Source organism: Poromitra crassiceps (assembly GCF_964638095.1).
Source record: "Poromitra crassiceps genome assembly, chromosome: 2".
Classification (NCBI taxonomy): domain Eukaryota; kingdom Metazoa; phylum Chordata; class Actinopteri; order Beryciformes; family Melamphaidae; genus Poromitra; species Poromitra crassiceps.
The window spans coordinates 25,682,406-25,698,741 of NC_139624.1; positions in this window are offsets into that span (position 1 = coordinate 25,682,406).

The following is a 16,336-nucleotide window of genomic DNA, read 5'->3' on the forward strand; positions in this document are numbered from 1 at the left end:
TTTGGGGGGGAGAAATGCTACCTACTTGTGTCACCTTTTGCTGAACTGACTCACAGATAGACAATCCGTGGTTTAAATGCACATGATGAAATGACCTATATTTTCTACTGTTTAAATGTATAGAGGAAGAAAAAAAGACTAAGATACCTGTAACCTGCGTTAACGTCGGTGCTTCTCGTGAGTTTAGTTGTGGTTTCATCACAAGTCTTACAGTCTAAAATGTCTCATGTTTTTAAAGAGAAGACTAAAAAATCAGTTTACTTGAACAATAGACAAAGCCTTTCATATTACTATAATAGTTACTTTGTTTTGTTTTTTGTTTCTTGGTTTATTTCTTTTTCTTTTTTTTAAGGAGTCCCTATTTGCTAAATTTCTTGTTGGTTAATTAGCTATATAAAATTCCTAAAAATATATATAAATATAAATATATCTATATATATATATAATATGTCAGCTTGTGAAGCATCAATGTCATTATTATTTTATTTCTCTTGTGGGAAACAATATTTAGATGTGTTTTGTTGTTCGGCAAATGTCTTATAAAGAAAAAAAAAGACAAGATCAGTGGAGTTTAGTGCCAAATTCTGAAGGTACTTCCTGCCTAGCGTGTCAGTGTATTTCTTGTGAAATTATTTGATAACATGGGTATTTTATTATAAGTGTTTTGTATGGATCCCTCATATTTAAAATATAGATTTAAAAAAGAGTTTGTTAACTTGCTATTCTGTGGTCTTGTTGCCTGAAAATGTCATGTTTGCTTTTTTCTTTGTAAAGATGTAAAAAGTGCCCATGTGTCATATATATATATCTATATACACGCACACACGGACACACACACGGACACACACACTCTTGTGCAGACCTCACGGTTTACTTTGTTGTTGTGTATGAGAGCCCCTGAGTGTGAAAAGCCTATAGCGATCGTTCCTATCCGCGGGCGTGCACATAATACACACACTCTCACACACACACACACACACACACACACACACACACGAGGCACACCAAACGCGCACTGATATTTTTAGCCATTGTACAGCCGTTTTATCCATCAAAGCCTTACCACAAGTCTTTGCACTCCCGCTCTCTATCAGTCTCGCGCACGCACACACACACACACACACACACACACACACACTCGCAGCACGTTTTGATTGTTTTCGCCGGCGCGTTCGCACACTATTCTGCCCCTCGGTTTCATATTGAGTTGATAGTCGTACGCCAAGCCTTATATTTTCCACAGAAAGTCTCATCCCTTTGTTGGGCTCGAAACATTTTCGAGGTCGTAGCCGGTGGCGCTGCCTCAGACGGTGAGGATCATTATTTGTTGCTTTTGTGTGTATGACCTGGGATCTCATGATGTAAGCACAGGGCAAGACTTCAACACATTCAAAGAAAGGAAAAAGCACACACAGCCACCAAACAGCCGAGGCAAGGGCAACTTGAGGTTGGTTAATTTCTGAACTTCTCCTTGGACGTTTTTTCTTGTTTGTTTTGTTGATCTCTTCTTCACGTGGTAACGCTGCCATCTCTTCTTCGCGTGGTAACGCTGCCGTCTCTTCTTCACGTGGTAACGCTGCCATCTCTTCTTCACGTGGTAACGCTGCCATCTCTTCTTCTTCACGTGGTAACGCTGCCATCTCTTCTTCACGTGGTAACGCTGTAACACTTCACCGTCATGTGGGTCTTGTAGTGTAATGGGCCAAAAATCGTGTTGAGATGCCAAAGTGTCGTCAGTTGACATTCTCATAGTCAGCCCGTTTACATGGCACAATGTTGTCAGTCTATTAAAACTGCCCCCTCGGCTTCCCCTCCCTGAAAGCCTAGTTTACGGTCTGCAAAAAAAAAGTATATATATATATGTATAAAAAGAAAGAAAAAGGCAGCATTATTTTCTACAGAACCTCACCAGTCGCCTTAACCAGGGAGCATTGCACCAGTATTGTAGGAGTAGAGGATGTTGTCAGTCAGTCGGTGTGTGTGCCAAGTCTCGCTTCACTTTTGTATCCTGTTAAATCTTTCCGCTCGCCATTTCGAGAGGCGGCGAGAGGCTGAAATGGCCGCCGCGTCCAGAGGAGGAGAGGAAGAACATGCTGCACGCTTTCTGCCCGGCCGTTGTCTCCCAAGCTAACCGGAGTTATTAAGAAACAGGGCTATGTGGAGAGGCGTCTTATTGGAATAGCGACAGGGGAAATAAAACGCTATTGGTTGGAGAGGAAGGGGTCACGTCTCCAGGTCCACATGAGCAAAACAACAGCCACAAGCCGAGATGAAGGCAATACAGCCTTCATTATCCATTTCCAGAAGACCAAATCCAATACCAAACCCTTATCGGATCGCACGGAGGAGGCAAGCAAGACTTTTTTTCCTAAATGCAGTACTTATAGCATGAGCAGTGCCATAAACATAGCCATAACTACCTGTATGACAGCCAGTCAGAATTTCCCCGTTCGGTGAGTGTTAACACGGTCTCCACGTCTTAACCACTGCAGTGTTTAAAAGCCTGAGGTTGATCAGAATTCCTTACAAGCAGCGAAGTCTGATTGCACATTAACGCACATTTCACGTCTTCACGTCAATTCTCTCTCTCTTTTTTTTTTGAGTGCGGAGGCCAATCAACTCGCGAACACGTCACTTTCGGACGTTGTTGTGTTATTTTACAGCACTCGACTGTCAAAAAAATGTGTCGTAAAAATTGCCAAATCTCACCCAGGAAATCGCACGAAGGGCCCGACGTTTTCGCGGCGCCACGCGCGGACCCGAGTGCGAAGCGTCTGTCTCGTTTTCTCTCCATCGTCTCGAAGCACAAAGAGGGTCGTGGAAACGGGACTTCCTGTCGAGCGGCTCACCTCAGGGGCTGTCATCGCCAATGCTTGTTGTAATCTTTCTATCTTGTCACTGTTCACTTCTCTGTTCTTCTTTCTTAATTATCTTAAGTGCTATTTATCAAACAATGAAATTTGAAAGGAAAAAGAAAAAAACAACTTGTCGTTTCTTTGCATTATGGCTTATGTCAAGTTTTTTGAGGAAAAATGTTTTGTGTGTGTTTTCTCTCTCTCCGTAAAAAGAGCCTGTCGTCTTGTAGAAATAATCGATTATTTTTCTCTTATTTCTTTGGGTTTCTTTTTATTCTTAAAAAGGATTTTCAGTAGTTTCAAAAGTTCTTGTCTTGAGAGAAGCCAAAGTCAATGCATTTCAGTGGATCCTGTAAGCGTGATGTATGTTTGTTTGGCAACACTTCGAAACAATGTCGTTGGATGGGATTTAAAAAGTACAAAAAATGCAGGCTTTCCTATTTCTACAACTGATTGTACTTATGCATTTTGTACCAGTGGAAACTTTTTATACTGGAGATTAAAGGATACAACAAAAAAACAAACAAAAAAAAATCTTAGAAAAAAGCTGTCTGGCTTGGTGATGTGGCCCGACTCTAACTGGTCCCCGAGTATGATTTCTAGCTGGCATCAAGAAAGTTGGATTTTGATATAAGATTTTCTAGAAGATCTTTGGCGTTATTTCGTTCACTTCTTTTTCCTCACTTGTGTGTTCTTCCTTTCTTTCTTTCCACCTTTCTTTCTCCTTTTCTTTCTGAAACAGAGGGTAGGCAAGTGTCAGATATTCGTTTTGCTTTATAAATACTTCTAGCAAGTTTGTCTATACAACAGCGGTAAGTTTCATTTGACTTCTGTATTGTGCCGTCTACACGATAAGACAATTATAGAAAAAGAAGGAATAGAAATATTTAGTCACCTTCAGTGGATTAATGTATTAGTTTAATAAAGAGATCAACTAATTAGAAGATTTTTTGCTTTTAGCTGTTTAGATTTTTCCGGTTTCTCTGTCCTTCTCTGTGAACTAACTGTGTAGCTGAAGCAGTCAGAATTATTTTTGTAAACGTATGTTCTTGTGTGATGCAGTTTTTTGCTTCTGTCTCCTATATTAAACCATTTTTCCTAATACTCGTCTCTCTGTGTTGTTATGTTCCAGTGCCTGTCTGGTGTCGTGCCGTTTCACAACCCTTTCTGTCTCTCTCTCTCTCCTCCATTTCTCTCTCTTTCATTCTCTCTCATTCTCCCTCGCTCTCTCTCTTTCAGTCTCTCTTGTTCTCTCTCTTTCCTTGTGTTCATTTTTTGTTTCACCACATAGTAAAGTCGATTCCATCCCCCAGTGACAACTCACAATGCTGTCCTCACTAAACATAGTAAATATACATCGAGGTGTGTGTGTGTGTGTGTGTGTGTGTGTGTGTGTGTGTGTGTGTGTGTGTGTGTGTGTTACTGTGTAGCCCAAGTCCAGAAATCAAAACTCATCACCCGGAAATGTCCATAGACGAGATACACCGAATCTCTCAAGCCAAAATTGAACCAGCGAAAACGAAGTTTCCATCTGTTTTTCTGCAAATTACAATACGGAATCTGGTACATTTTGATAACATTTCCCCAATTCCACTTTTTTTTATGCCCGCTTGAGGCAAAAAATATTTGTCGTGATAAAGAAATTATGCCATAAATAGTGACAGATATTTGTTGATAGAGTTAATTTGCAAAAACATATCTCAGTTTGTATATATTTTTTTAATCATTTTATATTGTATTTATATTGCAATTGTTATTTTTTATATCTTTATGATAAATCATAATAAAACATACTCATCTGATAATCTTCACATAAATCGCCTTAATAATGTTATAATGTGCACTCCAGTATCAAACAGATGTTTATTCATTTTAAGATTGGCATTTAACTGTTTTTGCAAATGAACTCTATATTGAGATGGTGCTGTTTGTTTATCTGTCCATCATTATACTCGTTAGAACCATCTGGATGGGTGAACTCACATTCTGTGTCATTCTGTGAGTCTGGACTCTGAGCTGTGCACAGTGATTTCAGTGGGTGGACGTATCCACTCCTTCAGCCAATCAGCGTCGGATCCAGTCAAATCCAAATCCACTCGGAAGAATGCTGAAAATGTCTTTTACACCGACAAACTCCACTGGTCTGGTGCATATACTCCTGTTCTTGTGTAATTGTTGTTATTGAGTCTATTTCTGCAATAACTCCACTTATGGCTGTGTAAACTTGACAAATGTTGACGTTACTGCTCTCGAGGCAGAGAGCCGTGGAGGCAGCCATTAATGTTTTGCAAGCGGAGTTCCTGATAGGTTGAGGTGATGCGATGCGATAGACGCTGGGTTAGCTGGCTCAGCCTGGCTGGGGGTGTGGTCAGGGTGGGGAAAATCCCCTGTTCTATCCATTCAGCAAAGTTAGAATTTAGCTGATAGCTCAGCCCAGGCAGACACGATCGGGGATTTAACCACCGCAGCAAACGCACATCTGAGCAGACGTCTTGTGTTCTGCTCTAGAACCCCCAAACCTGCCGTAGTTTAGAGCCGCAGCACCGTCCTTTGGTAAGTCAGCCCATTGAGATATATGGGCGGTTTTACCCCACTCGCGCACCAGCCGTATAACATTTTGTGGGCGTTCCCACACATGCCGACTGTCTCTATTGGCCGGTTACAATGTCAACTACGAGGCAGGTCCCTGATTGGCCCATACACTGTGTAGTTTCTTAAAACGCCCACACCGGGCTGGAGGCCAGACGGAATCACAGAAGGAAACAGAATGTAAGTTCACGGATCCGGATGCTTTTAACCAGGCTGGCTATCTGCCCATCATCACCAGTTAGCTATAATAATTTACTTTTTGCGACATTTAAAAAAATCCTATAGAATTCACTTTCCAAGCTGGATGGAAACATAGCTATTGTGACAGAGCTCAGTTTATAATTGGCTGACCCTTTATAAAGGGCGGACCCTGATGAGGGAATGTCCGCTGTTGGCCCGTGTGAGTGTTCCATCATCTGGGATTGGGCTGCGCTGTCTCCTCCCGGCCCCCTGTGCTGTCCGCTGTCCTGGGCAAGCCCTGTCCACTGTATGTCCACTCGTGTGTCCAATCCACTCCTGTACTGTGCCACATCACTACTGCATCCCCAGTAAAGAGAGAGAGAGGAAACAGATGTCAAAGTTCAAAGTCTCCACCTTGCACCTTCCATTCACAGATACCAGGTTGGGTTTTTGAAGACAGACTGAAGCTGTTGGTAGATGATTTTTTTTATGTGTGTTCAAATATTCAATATCTTTTACCATAATTCCAGTCAGCTAACTTGCGCTCTGAAAAACTGTGGTTCTCAACTCAACCAATGAGATGATTTCTGCCACCAAGAAATTTTTGTACAGGTAAAACTGTAGTCTTAAAAAAAAAGACAGAAACCTCCATCATATCGGACGTAAACCAGTTGTAATATGGCATTTCTTTACAGAAAAGTTAGGGGAACAGACAGTACAGTGGCTGCTGTACCTTGCAACACTCTGTAATTTCTGAGCCATTCATTCCACCTTCAAACTAAAAATATACACTATCATTATGGCTGTACATTATGTGCTTTCTGGCACCATAAGGTATTTCTTTCTTTCATCACTGCATTAGTCCACCTATTATTGGGGTTAATGCAATACAGCTGCCTTGAGTTTGTAGATCCTAGTACCTGTGGATAGATATTATTACGGCATTATTATCCTCAACATATTGTGGCTTGTAATGGCTGCTGGGTTGGATTCTTTTTTCTGTCAGATTTCTTCTTCTCTGTCTTGGATTGTATTCCCTCTCATAATGTGGCTATTAAAAGCTGACAATGGTCAGGGAGTGAAACATCATAACTCAGTGAATTTTAGGTAGGATGCTGCTGAGGATTTGAAAGCAAAATTCAAACAATGGTTGAAACACAAGCAGACACACACACACACACACAGTATCAGTGAGCGATTTGAATGTGATTCGTCTTTGGTTCATGTCCTCTCCAGAGGAAGACCTCGTATGTCCCATCAACTGGGATGGGACATACGAGGTAAGTTCCAAACAGCGGAAGGCCAGCACTGATATTTTTGTTTCCTATTGAAATATTTATGCCAATAACCAATATATTTTCTGACCATTTTTGATGCCTATAGAAAATCTCAGATATTATTCAATGTTCCAAAAGCCTCTGAAACAGCATTTAGCCTGGCCCTATCCAGAATGCTGTACTGTGTATTCAGATCATCCAACCTGAATCCAGCGTCCTTTCCCAGAAAAGCAGCCTGGATTCACAATTATCTCTCAAGCCACAAAGAGGTTGTCCAAGGTTGTCCTTTCTCAAACAACACTTTCAAGATGGCGCCGGCAGCGGCCATTGAACTGTGGTTTAGAAAGAATTGACCCCGGTCGACACGTGTGTGTGTGTATATATATATATATATATATGTATATATATATATATATATATATGTATATATATATATATATATATATATATATATATATTTAAGCAATATATCACGAGAGCAAGTGTGTTGTGGTGAATATATCCCGCTGATAAACTGTTATCCCACTCGGCCTGCGGCCTCGTGGGATAACAGTTTATCAGCGGGATATATTCCACAACACACGCTGATCGAGTGCTATATTGCTTTTATAAAACGGTTTCCAAGTATGATAATATAATAATAATAATAATACTATAAGTCCGACTCCGACTGGCATGTCATTCTGATAGAGTCAGTTGAAACACTACTGTAAGGCGGGACCGCAAGAACATGCGGGTGATTTGATTGGATCGTTCTGGAGACTGAAGTTGACATTGGCCAATCCTGGCGCTTGCTGAGTAGCTGAGATTTTTCTGGAAACCCCGACAGGCAGCTCGAGCCGCAGCGCTGCATTCTCAGCGCTTGTTGAGAAGCTGAATGCTCTCTGCAAAGCTGACACCAACTAACGTTACGGGGTTAAATGCGGAGTTAAATGCGGGGTTAACAGCCTTTCTTTTGCAAAGAAGACATTAGCCCGCATCTATTCTTGTACAAAACATCATTTTCTGCAAAGTATTAGTAAAGTTATAAGCGAAGATCGATTCACAAGGATCTGACAGCTGTCTCCGCCATTTTTTTTTCTACGTTGTCATTTGAGGTAAGCTTATTACTCTCTTAGTAAGAGAGTTGCCATGGCAACCAATAACCCATGGCCATGGGTTATTGAACTCGGTTACTGGAATTATACAATGGCTGTGAACCAATCAGATTGCTTGATTTGAGAGAGCCGTTTTATAAATACTGTATATATATATATATATATATATATATATATATATATATATATATATATATATATATATATATATATATATATATATATATATTTATATTCTTTCTTGGAGTTGAATAGCCTGGATTACCTACCATAAAGCCACACAACTGCATACAACAAACAGCAAATGAATATTTCCCCCACAATCAATACTAGAGTATTCAAATGTATACAGCAGTGTATTGGATCAATAGCTCAGCATAAAGACATTGTTTGGAGACGTAAGTCAAGTCAATGAAACAGCAGAACAATGTTGATGCAATTACAGCGTTATAGTGTGGTGGCGGCTGTGAGAAGCTCGGCTAACATTTTGCTGGGGCTTTGGAATGGATGCAGGTCAAAAAAAGTAGATGGTCATCTTTATTAGAAGGTAGATCATCAGGCTATTTGTACTGGCCAGCGAATTGTGTGGAGATGCAAGAACACACGGGCGCCTCAATCACCTAACCACAGACCTGGTCTATTATAGAGCTCAACAGCCAATTCCCCCATTCATTTTCTCCACAGATGTTTAGAAAAATCCTTGTATTACATAATGAAGAGTTTTAAGCTTGGAACCAAGCCAACCAGCTTATAGCAAATTAATTGTGAGTGGCCATAAAATAAAAATGGGGGGGGTGAGTCACTCATTCATCTGCTAGCTGGTTGTCTTGGTTCCAGGCTTAAAATGCTTTATCTAAGGATTTTTCTAAACATACAGTAGATGGAGAAAATGAATGGGGAATGAGTGAATCGCAAGAGATTCACTGAGAGAAAGCGAGAGAGGGGCGGACAGGAAACTGGTCAGATCATAGAGAGAGGATGAGAGGAAGAGGATGAGAGGAAGAGGATGAGAGGAAGAGGATAGTCTGATGAAGAGGATAGTCTGATGAAGAGGATAGTCTGATGGGGCCAATGAAGATGAATTGGCGAGAGAGGCAGATGCTCCCCGCCTCTCCTGAGTGCCAAACAGGAAGTCGCTCGCCTCCATTAAATGTAGCCTATAATGTTTTTTTAAAGGTGCGATGAATCAGGACTTGGAAGGAAATGACCATATCTGTGGCGGCTGATAAGGTCAATATACCATTGCTTTGTTGGCCAGGTGCTGATTTTGTCACTCACTTTCTGGCTAGTTTCTAGATACTCACACACACAAATACACTTTACTGACATTTTCAACTGCTAAAAGGCATCATTCTCAAGTCCAAAAAAGTACATCACAAAGCAGTCTCATTCCAGGATTTTGCGCTCTATCACTTCACTTTAGATGTTTCTGTTGGATCTCTGCTCTAAGTTGTTGTAATTCCCACTGTTCACCAATTAATTAAAGCTCCTTTAACTATAGCTTTCAACATCACATTATGTATAATTCAGAATGTTTTATGAACAAGTTGTGTGATTTAAAAACAAATTAATAACTTAATTAAGTTGCAACGGGGACATTGTTGTTCAGTGGCAGAAATACTAATAGGATAATAATAATAATGAAGTAAGAATATAGAAAATGGGAGTTACATAAACATATAGAAGCTTATCACATGTTTAGTATAAATCTATGAATGAAAAGAGGGGATTACAGCATGAGGTCAGCAAAATAGCAGCATATTTTGACGTGAAACTTGTTTTTCAATCATGAGAGACTAGTAAGACGGTTCAAGATCAACTTTAATGATATAACAAGATTGATAAGGTTTTGCATATGGCTCCATGATGATGCTCCTCCTGCAATGATAACGGGAGGGCATCAGGAATGCAGAGAATAGAAATCCCCCATGGGGGAATCCCTCTGGAGCCATGACGTTGGTGGTGGCAGGGGAGGATGCGGAGCAAAACGCCTGGAACCCAGGAACAAACAGCAACTACGGAGTGACAACATGACGGTAAGAAGCCAACCAAATAGTAAAAGATGAGAAGTTGAAATACTCTACCGCTTGGATTATTGGTTCAGCAGCAAAGCAAGGAAGGAGTTAGCTGGGACCGATTGGCTATTGATAGCATAGGAGAGTGTGGATAACTGATTGGATAGGAAGGAGTATGAATGAAACGGGGCGTGGATAACTGAATGAATAGGGAGAAATGTGAATGGACGGGGCGTCGCTTATGTAGTCTTCATAATTGAAATTATGTCTAAGAAGTCTTAGACACTTAAATTGAGAAAGTACATCACATAAAAGTTCATCATGGCAATAATCGGGAAAATGCAGAGAGAAAAATTAACGCGAAAAAGGTGGAAAAAAGGTCAAAGTTTATCTCCATGACTGCATTGGACTTGAGTATCCCGCTTATGATGGGGTTTCTGAAGTATTAGATCAGTCATTATATGAAGGGGGAAAAAGCACTGTATGAACAAATTGATACAAAAGGTTTTTCAATGGATTCTGGTATTGGGTATGTTACATAACATACAAAAAATTTAGGAAAATCTAACTTCCGGGTCATATTCAAGATGGCGGCTGCCTGCCGGAAGCTTAAAATGGCTATCTCAATTACTATTCAACCATCTTGAAAATGACCCCTTTCCCCCCTGTTAGATTTACTAGATCATGCTTACATGCTCTTTTTTTTCATAATATTGACTAATGGGTTAGTTTTCTGTAAATTTGCATATTTAAACATAACATTTCAGAAAACATGTAATACAACAAATATTGTCTTAATGTAATTAATCAACTGGGGAAGTTTCATGATGATATCTCTTAGTTCAATATTCAAGATTAAATATTTTACCCTATTCAACCACCTTTCTAGGTTGAATAGTAATTGATCATATAGCCCTTTTAAGCTCCCGTCAACCGCCATCTTGAAAATGACCCCTTTTCAGAAGTCAGATTTTCCTAGATTTCCTATAGTCTCCTCCTACTAGTAAAGAAATGAACAGCTTGACTTGGTGACCATTAGTACCATTAGCTCTCATACAAAGTACATCATGAAATGTAAGTGGCATCAAAGAGCATTAGGATCTGCCATCTCTTTTGCAATAATGCATGAACCCAAATCCTTCAGCTCTGTCATTTACTTTAGTGAACAAGCTAATCAAATAAAAGCACGTTGCTGGAATCATCATGCTCTATTTTTTCTCTATGAATAATTGGTGCCAATATTGTGGTCTCATTTTCAATAGCCACGCAGTCAAATTCATTTAAGGGTAACAGTTAGAGAGGAATGTCAGATTAACAATTTCAAAATTGCCGGTTTGTGTTGTAAACATCACAGGCAAATAGCACGTAATAATCAGTAATTGGGATACTAGTATTTATCGTGTATACGGGGATATGAATAACCAGGGCCCGTATTCACAACATTTTATCTTATACCACTATAGGAGGACTAAATAGCACTAAAAGTTACTAGCTAAGAGTTCCCTCTTAAAACCTATTCACAAAGCTGCTGAGACCAACTTTTACTGAACTTCTTAAATCTTGCCCCTGAATAAATACCCCATATTAAAAACAAAAACTACTGTAAAATGAAACTTTAATGACCCAGGTAGGAGGAGGTAGTCTTGCTTGCCAGACTTCCCTGCCTCCCTGCCGGGAGAGAGTCTGGCTGCATGGAAACAGGCTGCTGGCATAAACTCTCCCATTAGAGCCGTCCATTTCAGCCGGTGCCAGATAGAAATCCCTTTCTGCTCCCTGCAAGGTCTGCCATTGGCTCCAACCGGCTCTGACTGACCGGCTGCGACCATATATGGATTTCCTTTCCACTCCCTCCGTGTCTAATCTGTCTATCTCAAATGCATGCGCCGCTGTGACACAACATCAACAATGGTAGCTTGCTACACTCTGAAAGCGATTGGATCTGTATTGTGCCCGCTTGTTACTTTCGGTGGTAAACCGAGCCTTTTTCCCCCGCTATGCCAGAGTGCCAGCCAGTACAGCCAGACTCTCCCCCGTTGTAGTGAGAGAGTCTGGCAAGTGAGACTAGAGGTATTATGTTGCCATATTTAAACAAAGATTTGAAAATATAAATGTAGGCTGTGTCACTGATTTAACGTGAAACAAAGAATAATATAGGCTACTGACTTGCATATCTGCAGCTAATTGTCAGCCTCTTACATGTCTGGCAGCTTGTTAACAATTAGTGTGTCTCAACATAAGAAGCCTGGTAATTATCAGTCGACATGCCTGGCTGATAGTGAGAGGTGCAAACACAAATGAAAACTAGATGCAGGAAGAGCTTTTACTTCTTGCCCAACTTGTGCATGAAATGAGAGGAAGGGCACAGACAGAAGCAGCAATGTGTGAAAAGCGCTGGTATTCTTTGCAGTCTCAGGCGAGGGCAGACATTGCAGAGATCAAGCGACAAACAACAGCCACAGGCAATAGGACTTTAAGCCAATTATTTTCAACTACGCTACATCACCATGTTTTATTCTCTATCATTCAATGTATGTAGCCTATATAAAATGAACATTAATGTATTTATACACAGCCTAAATGAACCTTGCAATACAATTAACATACATCCTTGACGGCCTGTACTATAATGAATACCCTTGTGACTCGTGTTTAAGGTGATACCTTTTTAAAAGCTTAGTACACTATCATTTCTAAAATGATGACCCAATTACGAGGCAGATTGCCAGCAGCAGGCATTTGGTCTTAGTGACTTAGGGGTCCTCTTGAGCCTACTTAACTTGTCACAGATTTAGGAGCTGGTTTTAGTGCTAAAATGTTTTTTGAGATATTCTTAGACCAGAAAATGTCCTAAAATTAGGACTGACACACCCATTTTTTTTTTTTACTACTTTTAGACTTAAGCTTTTTTGTGAATATGGGCCCATAGTTCTATGTAATGTTCCATGTAATCGCCATCATTCGAACCCGGAATAAGCCTCATAACCAGGATACTCAAGTCCATGGAAACAGTCATAATGAGTATGCTTTTAGAGGATTTGGCTACGAGGGAGCAGCCACAAATGACCCCAACCATGAAATGTTCTCCATTTCTTTCTCCCATTGTGGCGCCAGGGATGAGAAGAAGCTCTTCTCGTCGACTACCTAAGTAGCCTACTGTACAACATTTGTGTGTGTTTGTAACTGATCTCTACCATGAAGATCTATTTATTTCAACTCCCAATAGGCCTATAAGCAAGAGCAAAAGTTTCTTTGAAAACCTGCGTTTGAATTCACAATGCCATGGAGGGAAGAATCAGAGTGAGAATGAAAGTGTAAATACAGGCTCTCTTTGGTGTGCAGGTAATTAACGTATAGTGTTGATCAAAGGAAGGCCTGGGAGAGTTTCTTCTTCTTCTGCACATTTTACCACCATTTCTTATGCATTCCTTTGAAGAACTGAACTGACTCATTCTTCTTTGTTAGACAAATTATTCACTGGATTATTTTGCTTACGCAATGCCTAAGCTTGTTGGCAGTACATGGAGAAAGTAGAGGCATTTACAACATATCATTACTAAGAGGTAATAATGGACTTTACAGTATCTTGGTGGATGGGTTTCTGTGTAGATTTAGTTGATACAATGCTGCCATCTTGTGCCCATAGAGCAAAAATAAAGCCTGGTGCAATGCTTGCTGACAACAATGTATCGCTTATTAAAATCAAGCATTTCATATCAAGCATAGATCAAGACATTTTTTTTGTTTTGTTTTAGTCTTCACTTCTTCAAGGTGCGAGTTTAGGGTTTGGGTTTAGGATTCAGATTAGAATGAGGATAGTGTGAGAATTGATATTGTAAGCCTGTTAAAGAAAGAAAGATGCTGAGCCCTTTTTCTTTTCTTTTGTTTTTGTATGTGTCATTGTGTTTTGTTGGCTTGCTGTTCTGCTTTGCTTTATTGGTATATACTGTATGTCTGCAACCACATGTTTGCTTGTAACAAAAGCCAATTAACATATTCAACAACAAAAAAAGATTAGAATTAGGATGAAGTTCAGGGCAGAAGGCCGTCTGGGTAGTGTAGAGGCAAAAGCACTCATCTACCACTGCGGAGACGCGGGTTCAATTCCCGGCAGCGGTACCTCTGGCCTGGTCAGACACTCCTACAGGCACAATTGGCCATGTCGGCTGGTGGGAAGCAGGTGGGCATGAGTCCTGGTCAGTACCTCCTCTGGTCAGTCAGGTCAGGGCGCGTGTCCAGAGTGAGGGTAACTTGTGCCAAAGTGCCAAAGTCACACCCTCTTCCCCATTCAGCATACGAATCAAGCGATTTCATCCACCCTTCATTTGTCCATCTACATTTCATAAAATGCTTGTAAAATAGTTTTACTTGGTCAAACCAAGCGATTCAGCTATATTTAGAATCAGGAGAGACATTTAACATTTCACTGGGACCAAAACTACAAAGGATCAATGTTTTGATGTTTTTAGTTGACAAAATGACAAAAGCAAGACCAGCATGATATTGAGCAAGGCTTTACCCTGGACTTCAACCTTGCAATGTGTGTACTGGCAGATTGAGTTCATACTAGACAGCTGGCGCCGCAGAGGGCTCAATACTCATAGAGAAAACATGTTGTTTCATGGTGTTCTTTGAGGGCAAATAGAACTATATGTGACCGACCGTGTAAGAAAGCCAGGTACATTAGTTATGTGTGACCGACTGTGTAAGAAAGCCAGGTACATTAGTTATGTGTGACCGACCGTGTAAGAAAGCCAGGTACATTAGTTATGTGTGACCGACTGTGTAAGAAAGCCAGGTATATTAGTTATGTGTGACCGACTGTGTAAGAAAGCCAGGTATATTAGTTATGTGTGACCGACTGTGTAAGAAAGCCAGGTATATTAGTTATGTGTGACCGACTGTGTAAGAAAGCCAGGTATATTAGTTATGTGTGACCGACTGTGTAAGAAAGCCAGGTATATTAGTTATGTGTGACCGACTGTGTAAGAAAGCCAGGTATATTAGTTATGTGTGACCGACTGTGTAAGAAAGCCAGGTATATTAGTTATGTGTGACCGACTGTGTAAGAAAGCCAGGTATATTAGTTATGTGTGACCGACTGTGTAAGAAAGCCAGGTATATTAGTTATGTGTGACCGACTGTGTAAGAAAGCCAGGTATATTAGTTATGTGTGACCGACTGTGTAAGAAAGCCAGGTACATTAGTTATGTGTGACCGACTGTGTAAGAAAGCCAGGTACATTAGTTATGTGTGACCGACTGTGTAAGAAAGCCAGGTATATTAGTTATGTGTGACCGACTGTGTAAGAAAGCCAGGTATATTAGTTATGTGTGACCGACTGTGTAAGAAAGCCAGGTATATTAGTTATGTGTGACCGACTGTGTAAGAAAGCCAGGTACATTAGTTATGTGTGACCGACTGTGTAAGAAAACTAGGTACATTAGTTATGTGTGACCGACTGTGTAAGAAAGCCAGGTATATTAGTTATGTGTGACCGACTGTGTAAGAAAGCCAGGTATATTAGTTATGTGTGACCGACTGTGTAAGAAAGCCAGGTATATTAGTTATGTGTGACCGACTGTGTAAGAAAGCCAGGTACATTAGTTATGTGTGACCGACTGTGTAATAAAGCCAGGTACATTAGTTATGTGTGACCGACTGTGTAAGAAAGCGAGGTACATTAGTTATGTGTGACCGTGTAAGAAAGCCAGGTATATTAGTTATGTGTGACCGACTGTGTAATAAAGCCAGGTACATTAGTTATGTGTGACCGACTGTGTAAGAAAGCCAGGTATATTAGTTATGTGTGACCGACTGTGTAAGAAAGCCAGGTATATTAGTTATGTGTGACCGACTGTGTAATAAAGCCAGGTACATTAGTTATGTGTGACCGACTGTGTAATAAAGCCAGGTACATTAGTTATGTGTGACCGACTGTGTAATAAAGCCAGGTACATTAGTTATGTGTGACCGACTGTGTAAGAAAGCCAGGTACATTAGTTATGTGTGACCGTGTAAGAAAGCCAGGTATATTAGTTATGTGTGACCGACTGTGTAATAAAGCCAGGTACATTAGTTATGTGTGACCGACTGTGTAAGAAAGCCAGGTACATTAGTTATGTGTGACCGACTGTGTAATAAAGCCAGGTACATTAGTTATGTGTGACCGACTGTGTAATAAAGCCAGGTACATTAGTTATGTGTGACCGTGTAAGAAAGCCAGGTATATTAGTTATATGTGACCGACTGTGTAAGAAAGCCAGGTATATTAGTTATGTGTGACCGTGTAAGAAAGCCAGGTATATTAGTTATATGTGACCGAC